At 45.7% G+C, this 12,237-nt stretch overlaps 1 protein-coding gene across 3 annotated transcripts in view; it reads left to right on the plus strand.

Moving 5' to 3' along the window:
- Prr5l (proline rich 5 like) overlaps positions 1–12,237 on the plus strand; it is a 166,623-nt gene that overhangs the window by 370 nt on the left and 154,016 nt on the right. The gene's annotated exons all lie outside the window — the stretch shown is intronic.

Genomic DNA, 12,237 nt, shown 5'->3' on the forward strand with positions numbered 1-12,237 from the left:
TAAATTTCATCTATCTTGATCTTGCACAGACATATTTCCTTGTTCTTATTTTCTGAACAACACAGAATAATAAATAGTTACAGAATTCGTATGTTGTAAAAGACAGCGGTGGTAATCCAGTGATGACTTAAAGTATATGGGAAGGTGTGCATGGTTTATTGGAAAAGGCTGTATCATTTTAAAAATAAGGGCATTGTGCGTTCTCAGATTCTGCTCTCCCCAGGGGTCCTGAATCCAATCCTCTGCTGATGATAAGGAATAGGAACAGCTATGCCTTTAAAAACCATTTTAAAGGACTTAATCATTTTATTTTATGGGTAAGGGCGTTTTGCCCTGTTGTATGACATGTTCTGCCCAATGGCAACATTTTCTCCAAATTGAAACCCGAGCCTCATGTGGAAAACAAGAAGTCTCTGTAGCTGGAAAGAATGGAACCTGGGAAATTTCCAGAGGTCCCCTACCAGCAGTATATTAGGGAGTGAACCACCACGGATGCCTCTGGGACCTCTGAAAAACCAAAGTCTTCAGAGACATGTAGGTTTATCGAAGTTTCTAAGTAGCAGTTGTTAATATTAAGCTCTTACTGTGTGCGCTGTATACATGTAGACATTACTGTGTTATTTCACAGTGTTACGCTTAAATAGTCGTGGTTCCCATTCTCACATAGCTCAAACTCGGGGAGCCTGGTTTTAGAATCTGTTCTTCATCAGGAGTTCCTCATGCTACCAACACACTGAGATCTCCACAGGATTTCACTCGGAGAGGTCGTGTGGTATAATGCTAAGTCTGCGTGCTGAATCCTTTGCTCTGGTTAGATATTGGCTTGTGTCTATTTCCTTATCTATTCTAGACAATAACCCTGGCAAGTAGATACTTTATTACGCCAATTTATTTATTTATTTAAATTTTTAAAATTCACTTTACATCCTTATTGTAGCCCAGCCCTCCTCCCCTCCCAGGCCCACCCTCTTTTCTCCCCTCCCCCCTTGCCTGTTTTTCAGAAAAGGGGAGCTCTGTTTTCCATCCAGCTCAGCTCATCAATTTGCATCAGGACTGAGCATATACTCTTTCCCCGTGGCCTGGCAGGGCAGTTCCACGAGGGGGAAGTGATCAAAAAGCTGGCAAGTGAGTCCCTGTCCGATGCAGTTCCCACTTCCTTTCCTAGAGGACCCACATGAGGCCTAAGCTGCCCATCTGCTACATCTTTTCTTACCCCATTTAGTAGGTAAGGAAACAGAGGCACAGAGAAGTGAAGTCTTCTCTGTGACCCAGGGTCACACGACCATTAACTGAGGAAGTCAGACTTGAACTCAGTTCTCACTGGAGCATTATGTGAATTTGAGGCTTACCCAGCTTCCTTCCTGGCTGGGACTCAGTGTCCCTCTATGAACTAGTGTATTTAGAGGGTGGTATTTATTTGATGGCTTTATGGAATTTCTGCGCCCAAAGTGTCAGCCGAAGGAATGAACAGCTGTTAAATGACTCGTCTGGTGCTATCAGCTTCGTCTTGCCTGAGGAAGATGGGATTACCCAAAGGTGACAGGGAGGGAAATTTAAATGGTAATGACTACCGAGTGAGTGAATAACACCTTCTTGCTTGGCTGTAGGTGGACTGAAGAGCTGTAGACGTATGACAGTAACTTCTCTTCCATATTAAACAAATAGGACTTGTGGAGTATATTTCTGTATACTGTGTATTTCTCTACTCCTACTCTTTACTGTTTTCTGTGGAGCCTCATTTGTCCTAGGATAAAAGTTAAAGCAAGTCTATAATTCTCCTGGATAACCTTCAGGAACCAAAGGCTTTCTGGTTACTTCTAGTTTTAACATTGTGTTAATTCAGAAACTGATAGGCCCAGTACCATGGGGGAAGCCAGACTTCCAACACCATCTGCTGTGGAAACCTCCCCGCCGCTGCCCATGGATTCGGTTCTGTGTTTATCTGACTCCGGGGAGGGCAGAAGGGAAGCAGAAAAGCCACTAAGGTTTCTCCTTGGCGCACACCAGGGTGTGTTAGCTAGCTTTCTGTCACTTTGGCAAAATACCTGAACAAATCAGCTTTTAAAGAGGAAAGTTTCATTTTGGCTCATACTTTCACGGGGTTCTTCATGGCAGAATCTCTTGGTGGAAGAAATCTGTCCACCTCACAGCAGCTGGAAAGCCAAGAGAAGAAATGTTTTAGTTTGGGTTCCCTGTAGGAAGAAACCAAGGGTATGTGTGAGTGCGTGTGTATGTGTGTGCAGAATATATATCAGAATGTGTTAAGTAAGTTTGAAACAGTAACAACAGCCTGAGTCACTGAGAACCCAGTAGTTACTATGCCCTTATGTACGTAAACCTTTGAGGACAAGACCACTTCGTGGTATGGTTAAAGAAAAGATTTTTATTGTAGACATGAGGGAGAGACCAGCCAGAGGCATCTGGAAGGGTCCAGAGAAGAGTGAGGTAGTAGTAGATGGAACATGGCCTGCAAATTGGACTTGGCCATCAGAGAAGCAGGAGCAGATAGGGAAAGGGACACAGGGAAGTTGAGAGAGGTTGAGAGAGGGGAAGAGGAAGAAAGAGAGACTGAGCAAGGAAGATGAAAAGAGCTGCAGGCAAAAGAGAGCTGAGATAGCAGGGTTATAAGGAGAATGAGTAGCTGGGGGAGGGGGAAGGGAAGCCCCTGAGCCGGAGAAGTTTACAGTAAGGGCAGAGGTCAGAAGAGCTAGGGTGCTATTGTGGACTCTGAAATGTGTGACAGGTACTTGTGTGGTACTGAGGGAGCCTGAGGCCAAGGTGTCCTTTGGGGTGCGATTAGGCACGAGAGGTAGTCTTTTGTCCCTTTTGCCAGTAATAGAAAAATGGCTCCTTTTGGTAGAGGGGACCAGCTTTATGGCTTCCCGAGGAAGGCTGGCTTTTGTTTAACTGCCAGAATCTGGGGGAACAGAGTTTCCTTCGGACCCGACACTTGAGACTGATGCCTCAGCAGTCTGAGTAGTCACACAACAGCTGCCTCTCACCGAGCGGCAACAACTGGTAGTTTCTTAGTCCATGTGGTGGGTGCCTCAGCAGTTCTAGTCTGGCGCCAGAAGTCCAGACGGTCCAGCTGGTCCCTGTGCCACAACGAAAGCTTGCAAAGTGCTGGTTCTGTTGGTGGCGAAGGAATCAGCAGCAGCCACGACGATAGACAAATTAACTGGAGGATAGAGGGAAGGTAGGTCTAGCAAAAGGGGAGTCAATGTTCCTTCTGAAATCCTTTTTTTTTTTTTTTTTTTAAATCTGGGATGCTACCACAATCAGGGTGGGTCTCCCAGCTCAATCAAGGCTGTCAGGGCAGTTCCTTAGGTGAGAATCCTTACTCAGGTGGTTCTAATGTGTGGTGAGTTGACATTAAAACCAACCACAATAAGAGAGGAGGAAGCTAAGGTCCAGACATCCCCATCAAGGAAACAGTCTTGATGATCTAACTTCCCTGAGAGGCTCAAGAGCTCAAAGCCTCCACCCCAATCCCAGCACTGTCTCACTGAGTCTTTAGTATATGGCCTTTAGAGGGCACTTAAGCGCTAGATGGTGCCACTGGCTTTATCACAGGCACTTCAGACAGTGTCCTCCTTCATGGACTTTAAGGATCTCTGACCCCCTCAACCCCAGGAAGTAGCTACCTAAATCTCATCCCTCTCTCCAGCATCAGGAGGTGCTGCCATAGACATACCACAGACATGGTGCTCTAGAGACTAGAAGTTCAAGACCAAGGGGTAAGCTGCTGACACCAAGACCCCTCTCTCTGACTTGCAAATGCATGTCTTCCTGCTGTAATCTCCTATTGTTTTTCTTCTGTTTGTTCACATTCCTGATGTTAACTGCCTTAGTGTCTACACCAGCAGTTCTCAACCTGTGGATCATGACCCCCTTGAGGGTCTAAAAAACCTTTCATAGGCATCGCCTGAGACCATTGGAAAACATAGATATTTATACATACACATAATAGCAAAATTACAGTTATGAAGTAGCAGCAAAAAAAAAAAATTATGAGATGGGTGTGGTGGCATACTCCTATAATTCCAGCACTCAGGGGGCAGAGACAGGAGGATCTCTGAGAGTTTGAGGCCAACCTGTCATGAAAAACAAAACAAAACAAAATTTGATTGGGGGTCACCACAACATGAGGAACTGTAATTAAAGGATTAGAAGCATTAGAAAAGATGAGAACCATTGTTCTACACTAAGGACCTTGTAATTTAACATAATTTACTTTTAAAATATTGATTTGATTTATTGTGTGTGTATTACATGTGTGCCACTGTGCATTTCTGGAGATCAGAAATGTGGGCCTCAGTTTTATTCTTTTATCGAGTGGGTTCCTGGGATCAGACTCAAGTCATTAGGAGTGGCAGGAGTATGAATACCCACTGAGCCATCCTCTGGCCCACAATCAGCTTTTTAGAATTCTAGTTTTCACATTTTCACACAGCCATATCCTGAGGTATTGGAGATACTTCAGCTTTGTAAATTTGGAAGATACCCCTTCATCATATGACAGGTATGAACAGCTTCTTTGTGTAGAAGAACTTCCACTATGCTCAAAGCACTTAAGAGGGTGGGGCAGAATTATTGCTATGATTTGAAGGCCAGCTGGGCTACAGCATGATTCCTCATTTCAAATAAACAAATAAAATAAAATCTAATAAACAAGGAACTACAGAGCCTACAAGTTGCCTATGGCATAATTCAGACTTATGGAAAACAATATCAGTTTTCCCTGGCAGGTCCAAATCCCCCTGCTCCTCATTATTCCAGATGGTTACCTTCTCTCTGGTGTCTTGTTTAGGTTTCTAAAGCGTGATGCAGACCTAAGCCCTCAGTAAACATCTTGACTCCAGGGACACTGTGTTCCTCTGAACCTTTTGGGGCTGAGTGAATGGTTGTAGCTACCCATTGCTTCCCCCCCCCCAGCCCCATTCATTCCCAGTAGTTTCCCTTATCCAGCATCCCCTGTGCTCTGGAGGTGGTAATAGAAAGAGGAAATGAAGCTGGGCACAGTCTGTAATCCCAGCACTCAGGGAGGCAGAGGCAGGCGGATGTCTGTGAGTTCAAGGCCAGCTTGGTCTACAAAGTGAGTTCAGGACAGCCAAGGCTACCCAGAGAAACCCTGCCTCAGAAAGAAAGAAAGAAAGAAAGAAAAAAAGAAAGAAAGAAAAAAAGAAAGAAAGAAAGAAAAAAAGAAAGAAAGAAAGAAACGAGTTTCCTGCCCCTGCTGCCCTTCCTTCTGCACCCTGGCAGCACAGCTAGCTTTGGAATGTGCGGGCTATTCAGTTCAAACTGAGACTAAAATAGCTTTTTACATCCTGCTACCCAAACAACACCTCATTTTGCTTTCACAAAGAACCCTAGGATGTTATTATCCACAGATGGGAGAAGCACCTGGAGCTAGGAAAGGTTAAAGAATTCACCCAAGATGGAGCATTCTGCTAAGTGGAGGAGGGAAGCACAGAGTCCGGATTTAGCTCCCATCCACCCACCCTTCTCTGGGCCACCAGCATCTGGGATTCCTTAATCTTTTTTCCTCCCCCCCCCCCCCCCGTCACAGTTAGGTGTGGGTTGCACAAATGTCCTCCTTTGCTGAACATTCTGAAGGTAAAGGTCAATACTGCCTGGTGACAGGCATGACAGGCGCCTCAGGAGCATCCTCAGGTTCAGCGTGAGATGATTTCTTGTTCCAAAGGAGATGTCTTTGCTTTTTGAAAATCCTCTTCTCCTCCCCCACAGTGTAAGTTTAAAGGCGGGATAATGAATGGGAGTGGAGAGTCTCCTTGCAGAAGCACCTTAAAGCCACACATTTCTTTAGGAGGCAGAAGGGCAGGGTCATCGCACTGTTTCTTAGAAGCTTGTTGCCTAGAGGGCTTCAAGATACAAAAACTCTTTACTTAAAAAATGATACTTTAAACAAACAAAACAAACAAGAATTTCTTCTTTTAAAAATTAAAAACCGGGACTGTTATTGTCCCTGCCTGCCTAGGAAAGGAAGACAAGAAATGGCTCAGGCAGCCGTTTGGAAACTTTATGCCCTGGGGATCATGTAATGGCAGTGCAGGGTTGGGCTGGGCTGGGGTGAAGCTGATATCCAAGCAACAGGACCTAGACAGGCTGGGGCTGCAGCTGGCAAGAAAAAGGAGGAAGGAGAGACTATACGCTCTGCTCCGTTCTTCTATCCAGCAGTTGTTGAACTCTTATCATTTCAGAGGCTTTTGTGGAGCCTCAGCAGGAAAGGGCAGGCAGCTGCTGAGCGGCTTGTGTGCTGCCCTCAGGAGAGTGTTGGTACAGGAAGGAGGGCAACTCCAGTGGTAGGACTGGAGGCACAGAAAAACATGGTGTGCCTGCTTTTGAGTCCCAGGGACAGGCCCCAGATGAGGGTTATGAGAGGGATCAGGGAGAACATGGAAGCCACCAGGTTAGTAATTGAGGACCTGAACCAGCTGTGAACACAGATGGCATAAAAAAACAAAACCCCAAAGCCCTGGATTTCCTTTTGGAAAGGGCAATCCGAAGCAAAGAAGGGACACACGGAAAAGTGAGAGGCCAAGGCTGCGGAAAGGGTGTGAGAGGTGGAAACGAAGCCAAAGGGGTTGAGACAGAGTGTGGGTACCAGTGGGGTCAGCTGAGGAAAGGATGTAGGAAGCTCCAGAGTTTCTGATCTCACATGCGTTAGCTGAAGTGCTCCCATCACTGTTCCCACGCGCCTCTCTTGTGCTCTCTCTCTCTCCTGTGTGTGTGTGTGTGTGTGTGTGTGTGTGTGTGTGTGTGTGTGTGTGATAAAGAGAGGATTCTTCCTAGTTGGAGAAATTGAGGCATGGTAATTTCTATTTCAGCAAATGTTAATAGAGCTGAGTCCTGGGCATGATAAGTACAATGTAGCCAAGCCTCACAGAGCTGGCACGGCACACAGAAAGAGTGGCACAGGTGATTTAACAGGCGGAGAATGACTGGAGGAATGTGAATGAGGACTGATTATTAAGTGATAATAGAGGTTCAGCCCTTTTAAGGTGTGGTATTAATATTGTCCTTTAGCTGAGAAAATAACCTTTTTACTTTTGCCTTTTTGGAGGATGTAAATCGGAAGACTGATAAGGGAAACCCATGATATTTGTAATTCACATGGAAATAATATTTATAGAAACAGATGGAGAGAAAATGGAAGTTTAAGTTTCACACTGAAAACTTAAATTTCAAGGTGTCAAGGATACGGATGGGAAAGGACATTCCTTCAGGGACACTCATTGACACCAATGACAGAAATATCTCAAAGAAAATACCACCTAAGACTTGAAAGACTGCTCGTCCTGTGGGGAAAAATGAGAGAATGTTTCGGGCAAAAGGAACAGTGTCTGCAGGCCTTGGCAGCTCATCTTCCTACAGTAACAAACAGACATTCCATGTGAATGTGGAATTGGAAGCAGGGGCTTAGTCACTGGAGAGTGACAGGCAGAAAGATCAGGTCCTACAGCGTTTATAGGGGTGTGTGTGAGAGTGTGTGTGTGCATGAGTGAGTGTGTGTGTGTGCATGTTCGTGTGTGTGTGTGTTGGGGGGGAGTGATTTGGACTTTCTTCACAGCACACTATAAAGAGGGGGATATGTTTCTGAAAGAGGCCAGCTAACAGACATGGGGCTACAAGCACCCAGTCGCTTCTTTCCAAACACTTAAACTATGCTGCTTCATTTGGCCCTTGTTGGGCCCTTACCAACTATGTACACATTAGCGTCTCTCTTTTAGATATACGCAAGCCAAGCTCAGAAGGGTCAAGTAACCTGCCGAGGTCACCACAGATCTGAAGGACACGGGGTTCCAATCTAGGCAGCCTGACTTTAAGGCGTATGCTCTCCTAACTACGACACCACGCCCTTGCTCAAGTCCACTCAGCTTTCTGTGCGGGGACTCGGCCGACAAGTTCAGGCAGTCTTCTTGTGGAAGAGCTCTGTAGGTCCAGGCATCGGGCAACAGAGTTCTAACTAGAGCATTAACCGTGGAGCTGGAGACAAAGTGGAGAGGACCTGTATCAGCAGGCATTTGTGACCGAACAGTTATTTCAGGGACTTCAAAGAAGAGGTCAGTTTGTTCCCCACTGAAAAACCTGAGCTTGCATTGCCTGAGATATGGGACAGAATGAGGGAGCACGGAAATGTTCTATGTTCTATTCATTAAAAAGTTAAGAAAACGCTAGCAGACCCGTAGCGCCCTCTTCCGCTGGGTAGGGTGGGCTGTTGGACAGCTAACTCTCATTCCTCTTGTCCTGGCTTCTGCTGTCATTTTCGGCGCAACTTGTTATTTGCACCGTTTGAGCCCTGTAATCTGCTGCTGCTGTAATGTGCAGGTCACCCCTGCCCCTCAGTTGATTGGCAACACAGGCAAACCACAGTTTCTGGTCCCTTCTCTGAGAGTTTGTCAACCTAGCAAGTGTAGCCTTAGCCTTGGAGGCCACGATCACACACTTGTGTGTACTCTCCAGAAGCCCTTGATCCGTGGGCCTCTTCAGAATGCTTAACCGGGATGAGAAATTAAGCAAATATTGGGAAACGATAGAAAGAAAAGAACATGGCTATGTCTCCTAATGCGTATTGATCTGTAGGATCTTCTTGGGCATGAAAACACGATTCAGTGCTAGTCTCTCAACATTGGATTCCTGTTTTCTAGAAGAGTGGTTTATTGATCAGGTAGGGGTTCCCGTGGGCAGGATTCGTCCCTGGAAAATGATCAGCCTTCAGAGACAGAGCTGCACTGGGATCGAACTTCACCCATTTGAATTGCAGAACCCTGTAGCCCAGAAGAATCAGTATCATCTCTCAAGGCCACCGAGGCCACTTTTCTGTTCCACATCAACAGTCTCGGAGGGTCTCTTTTTCCCATTTTTTTTTCTCTCTCTAAAGGCCAAAAGAATTTCTGGTTATTTTTTCTGTATATATAACAAAAAAGGCAAGCACTGTGTGGTTTCTTGCATAGAGGACACAGATTTGCAGAATCAAACACCAGCTCCTCTGTGCGGTCGCCTCCCACCATGTCACTCTCAGGAGAGGCTGCTCATTAAACAGCAAATATTTGGTCGGCTGCTATTTCATGCTACAGTCTGCGTGAAGGATTGATGATACAGCAATCCCCAAGATGACAAAAAGCCTTGTTCTCCTATAGCTCCTCTCTGTGTGTCTCTTTGTGTCTCTGTCTGTCTGTCTCTCTCTCTCTTTCTCTCTCTGTTTCTTTCTCTTTCTCCTTCTTTCTCTCCCTCCCTTCTTCTCTTCTTTCCTCACTCCCTCCCTCCCCCCTCTGTGTGTGTGTGAATGTATGCCAAATGTGTGTCTGTGCCCATGGAGGACAGAAGGCCTCAGCGCCCCTGGCACTAAGTTACAGGTGTCTATGAGCTGCTTCATGTGTATGTTGGGAACAGAATTCAGGTCCTCTGGACGATCAGTGTGCACTCTCATCTACTGAGCCACCTCTCCAGCCCCTTCTGACCCATACCTTCACTAAGATAAACATGTTTGTGCTGCTCTTCACTAGCAAGGTGTCTTGAAGCTCATTCCACGCGGCCTTCCCCACCCTTTGACCAACCCTGCAGACAAGCCTATGGAGCAGCTGTTAATTTTCCACAAGCAAGGCTGGAGAGATGGTTAAGATGGTTTACTGTTTTTCCAGAGGACCTCAATTTGATTCCCAGCACGGGTTTAGGGCAGCCCGTGACTTCCTGAAACTCCAGCTCCAGGGGACTCACCGCCACGCTACCTTCTGGCCTCTGAAGGCACACAGGTGGGAGACACGCTCATAGACACACATACACACATACTTTCTTTTGCACAGGGTGCAGAACACGTACGTGTGAACGCCAGGTCTCAGTGTGTGAAGGGTTAGGTAGCTTCTCTGTGACCCACTTTCCTCCGCAGTAGAGTCGCTCCGGTGAAGTAATCTTTCTTTTCTATAGATATCAAGTACACTTCATACCTACGTGAAGGCAGCACTGCACAGCCACAGGGATGGGCACAATTAAGTAATCAAGCAGGTAAGACATGTTGGTGAGAGCAGAGGGAAACAGGAAACTCTGAGTCCTGCTGTTCAGAATGTAAAACGCCGCCGCCGCCGCCTTGGAAGACAGACTGAAAGCCCCTCAAGAGGAAAAAGGCAGACTGTAATATAACCCAGCAATCTCCCTCCTAGGTCTATTCCCAAGAGAGATGAAAGTAGATGTCCGCAAAAATGTTCATAGCAGTTTTTACTTACATAGATTAAATATAGAACACCAAAGATAGATGCAACTTAAGTATCCGTCAACTAATGACGGGATAAATAAAAAAAATTAGGATACCTATAAACTGGAATACTACTCAGCATTAAAGGGAGATTAAATACCGATAGCAACTACAACAGCCAACCCTGGGAAACAGGCAGTGAAAGAAATGAATGAGAAACAACAGCATAACATATGGATCCACTAATAGGAAGTTTCCAGAAGAAAAGAAGAAGGTTGCTAAGTTATTGCCAAAGATGTGGGGACAAGGAAGGAAACAGTGAGTGTCTGCTTGATGTTACTGGATTTCTTTTGGGGGGTGGTAAAGATGTTTTCAGTTGGCCACGTTTGAGAATGTGCTTTAAACCTTGAGCTACTATGGACCATAACTAGTTTAATTTTATAGTAGGTGCCCATCTCTGAATTCATGTGTTGAAACTTGCCGAGAGTATGATGGTCTTCAGTAATGGGCCTTTGGGAGATGATTAGACCATAAGGAGGAAGCCCTCATGAACAGGACTAGCGCCTCAATGGAAGAGGCCCAGATGGTGCATCATCCTTCCAACACTCGGAGGGACAAGTAGGCACCATCTGTGAACTGGAAAATGAGCCCTCACATGACCCTGGATCAGAGCTTTGGTCTGGAATGCTAGCATCCAGAACGAATAAGAAATAAGTTACTGTGCGCAGAAGCCACTCAGTTGATAGTGATGGTTACAGAACCCAAACAGACAAAGGCGCCATGTGAATTATACCTCAACAACCTACTATTAAAAGAAATGGTTGCTTTGATTATTCCCTGAAGGATAGACATAAAGTATACAGAAAGGCTCCTAGCAGCCTGTAAGTTGTATTACTTACTCACTGATTTCTTTGCTGTTTCCAGGGCACAGGCCCTACAAGCACTTTAAAAAAAAATTTTTTTTTCAAGACAGGGTTTCTTTGTGTAGTCCTGGCTGTCCTGGACTCACTTTGTAGACCAGGCTGGCCTTGAACTCACAGAGATCTACCTGCCTCTGCCTCCCTGAGTGCTGGGATGACAGGCGTGCACCACCACGCCTGGCTATTTTATTTTATTTTATTTTATTTTATTTTATTTTATTTTATTTTATTTTATTTTATTTTTCTACAAGCACATTTTAAAGTTAGTTTTATTATCATACAAGTAAGGGGTTTCACTGTGGCCTTTTCATAAATATTTGGTATTATACGTTGTCTTTATAAGGATGGGTGCATTATTATTTTCAAAGCTTGCACAAAGTTGCTGCACCCAGGTTTTTCTTCAAGGGTGGTGTAGGAGGCTACAGGTGGGAATCTGGCTAGCTGTTTGTCAGATCCTTTTTCTTCTAGAGGCAGCCAGCACCAAACTGTTAGGAGAACACATCTGTGTTCCACTGCCCGAAGGAGTGGAACCTTGGACTTCCCTTCCCCTTTCTTATATTAATTGTATTTTTCATACATGTACAAACTGTGGAATGCTTTAAGATAAAAGCACCCCATCCATCTTCCTCCTGGGGTCCCACAGATGGCAGGCTTGGTAGTATTTAGTGTAGGAGCCCTCCCTCATTGGTGCAACCTAACAGATGGAGAGGCCTTTCCGGATTTGAAGAGTCGGTCGTCTAATGAGTTCTAGAACCAGCCGCTAGGCGGCGACAAACTAAACATGCGGGGAGAGGCAGCTCTGTCTCCGGCCTCTATTTCCTTGCAAGTTCCCAAATTTCCTGGAATAAATATCATGCCTGTGTGTTAATGCACCCAACGCAGCTGCCAGATCCTGACGGGTCGAAAGACTTCCTCCGCAACATCACCTGCCCTTCACAGCAGTTCTGTGACACAGATGCTAGTGCAAGAGTGGGGTGAGCGGAGTTAGGTGACTGCGTGGGACGCCAGTAAGTGGCTGCGGATGCCTTTAACCACAAGTCAGTCAGGATGAGCAAGACTCCCTTCCTTCCTTCCTTCCTTCCTTCCTTCCTTCCTTCCTTCCTTCCT

Source organism: Psammomys obesus, unplaced genomic scaffold (genome assembly GCF_907164565.1).
Source record: "Psammomys obesus unplaced genomic scaffold, mPsaObe1.curated_primary_1811, whole genome shotgun sequence".
In the NCBI taxonomy this organism is placed as follows: Eukaryota; Metazoa; Chordata; class Mammalia; order Rodentia; family Muridae; genus Psammomys; species Psammomys obesus.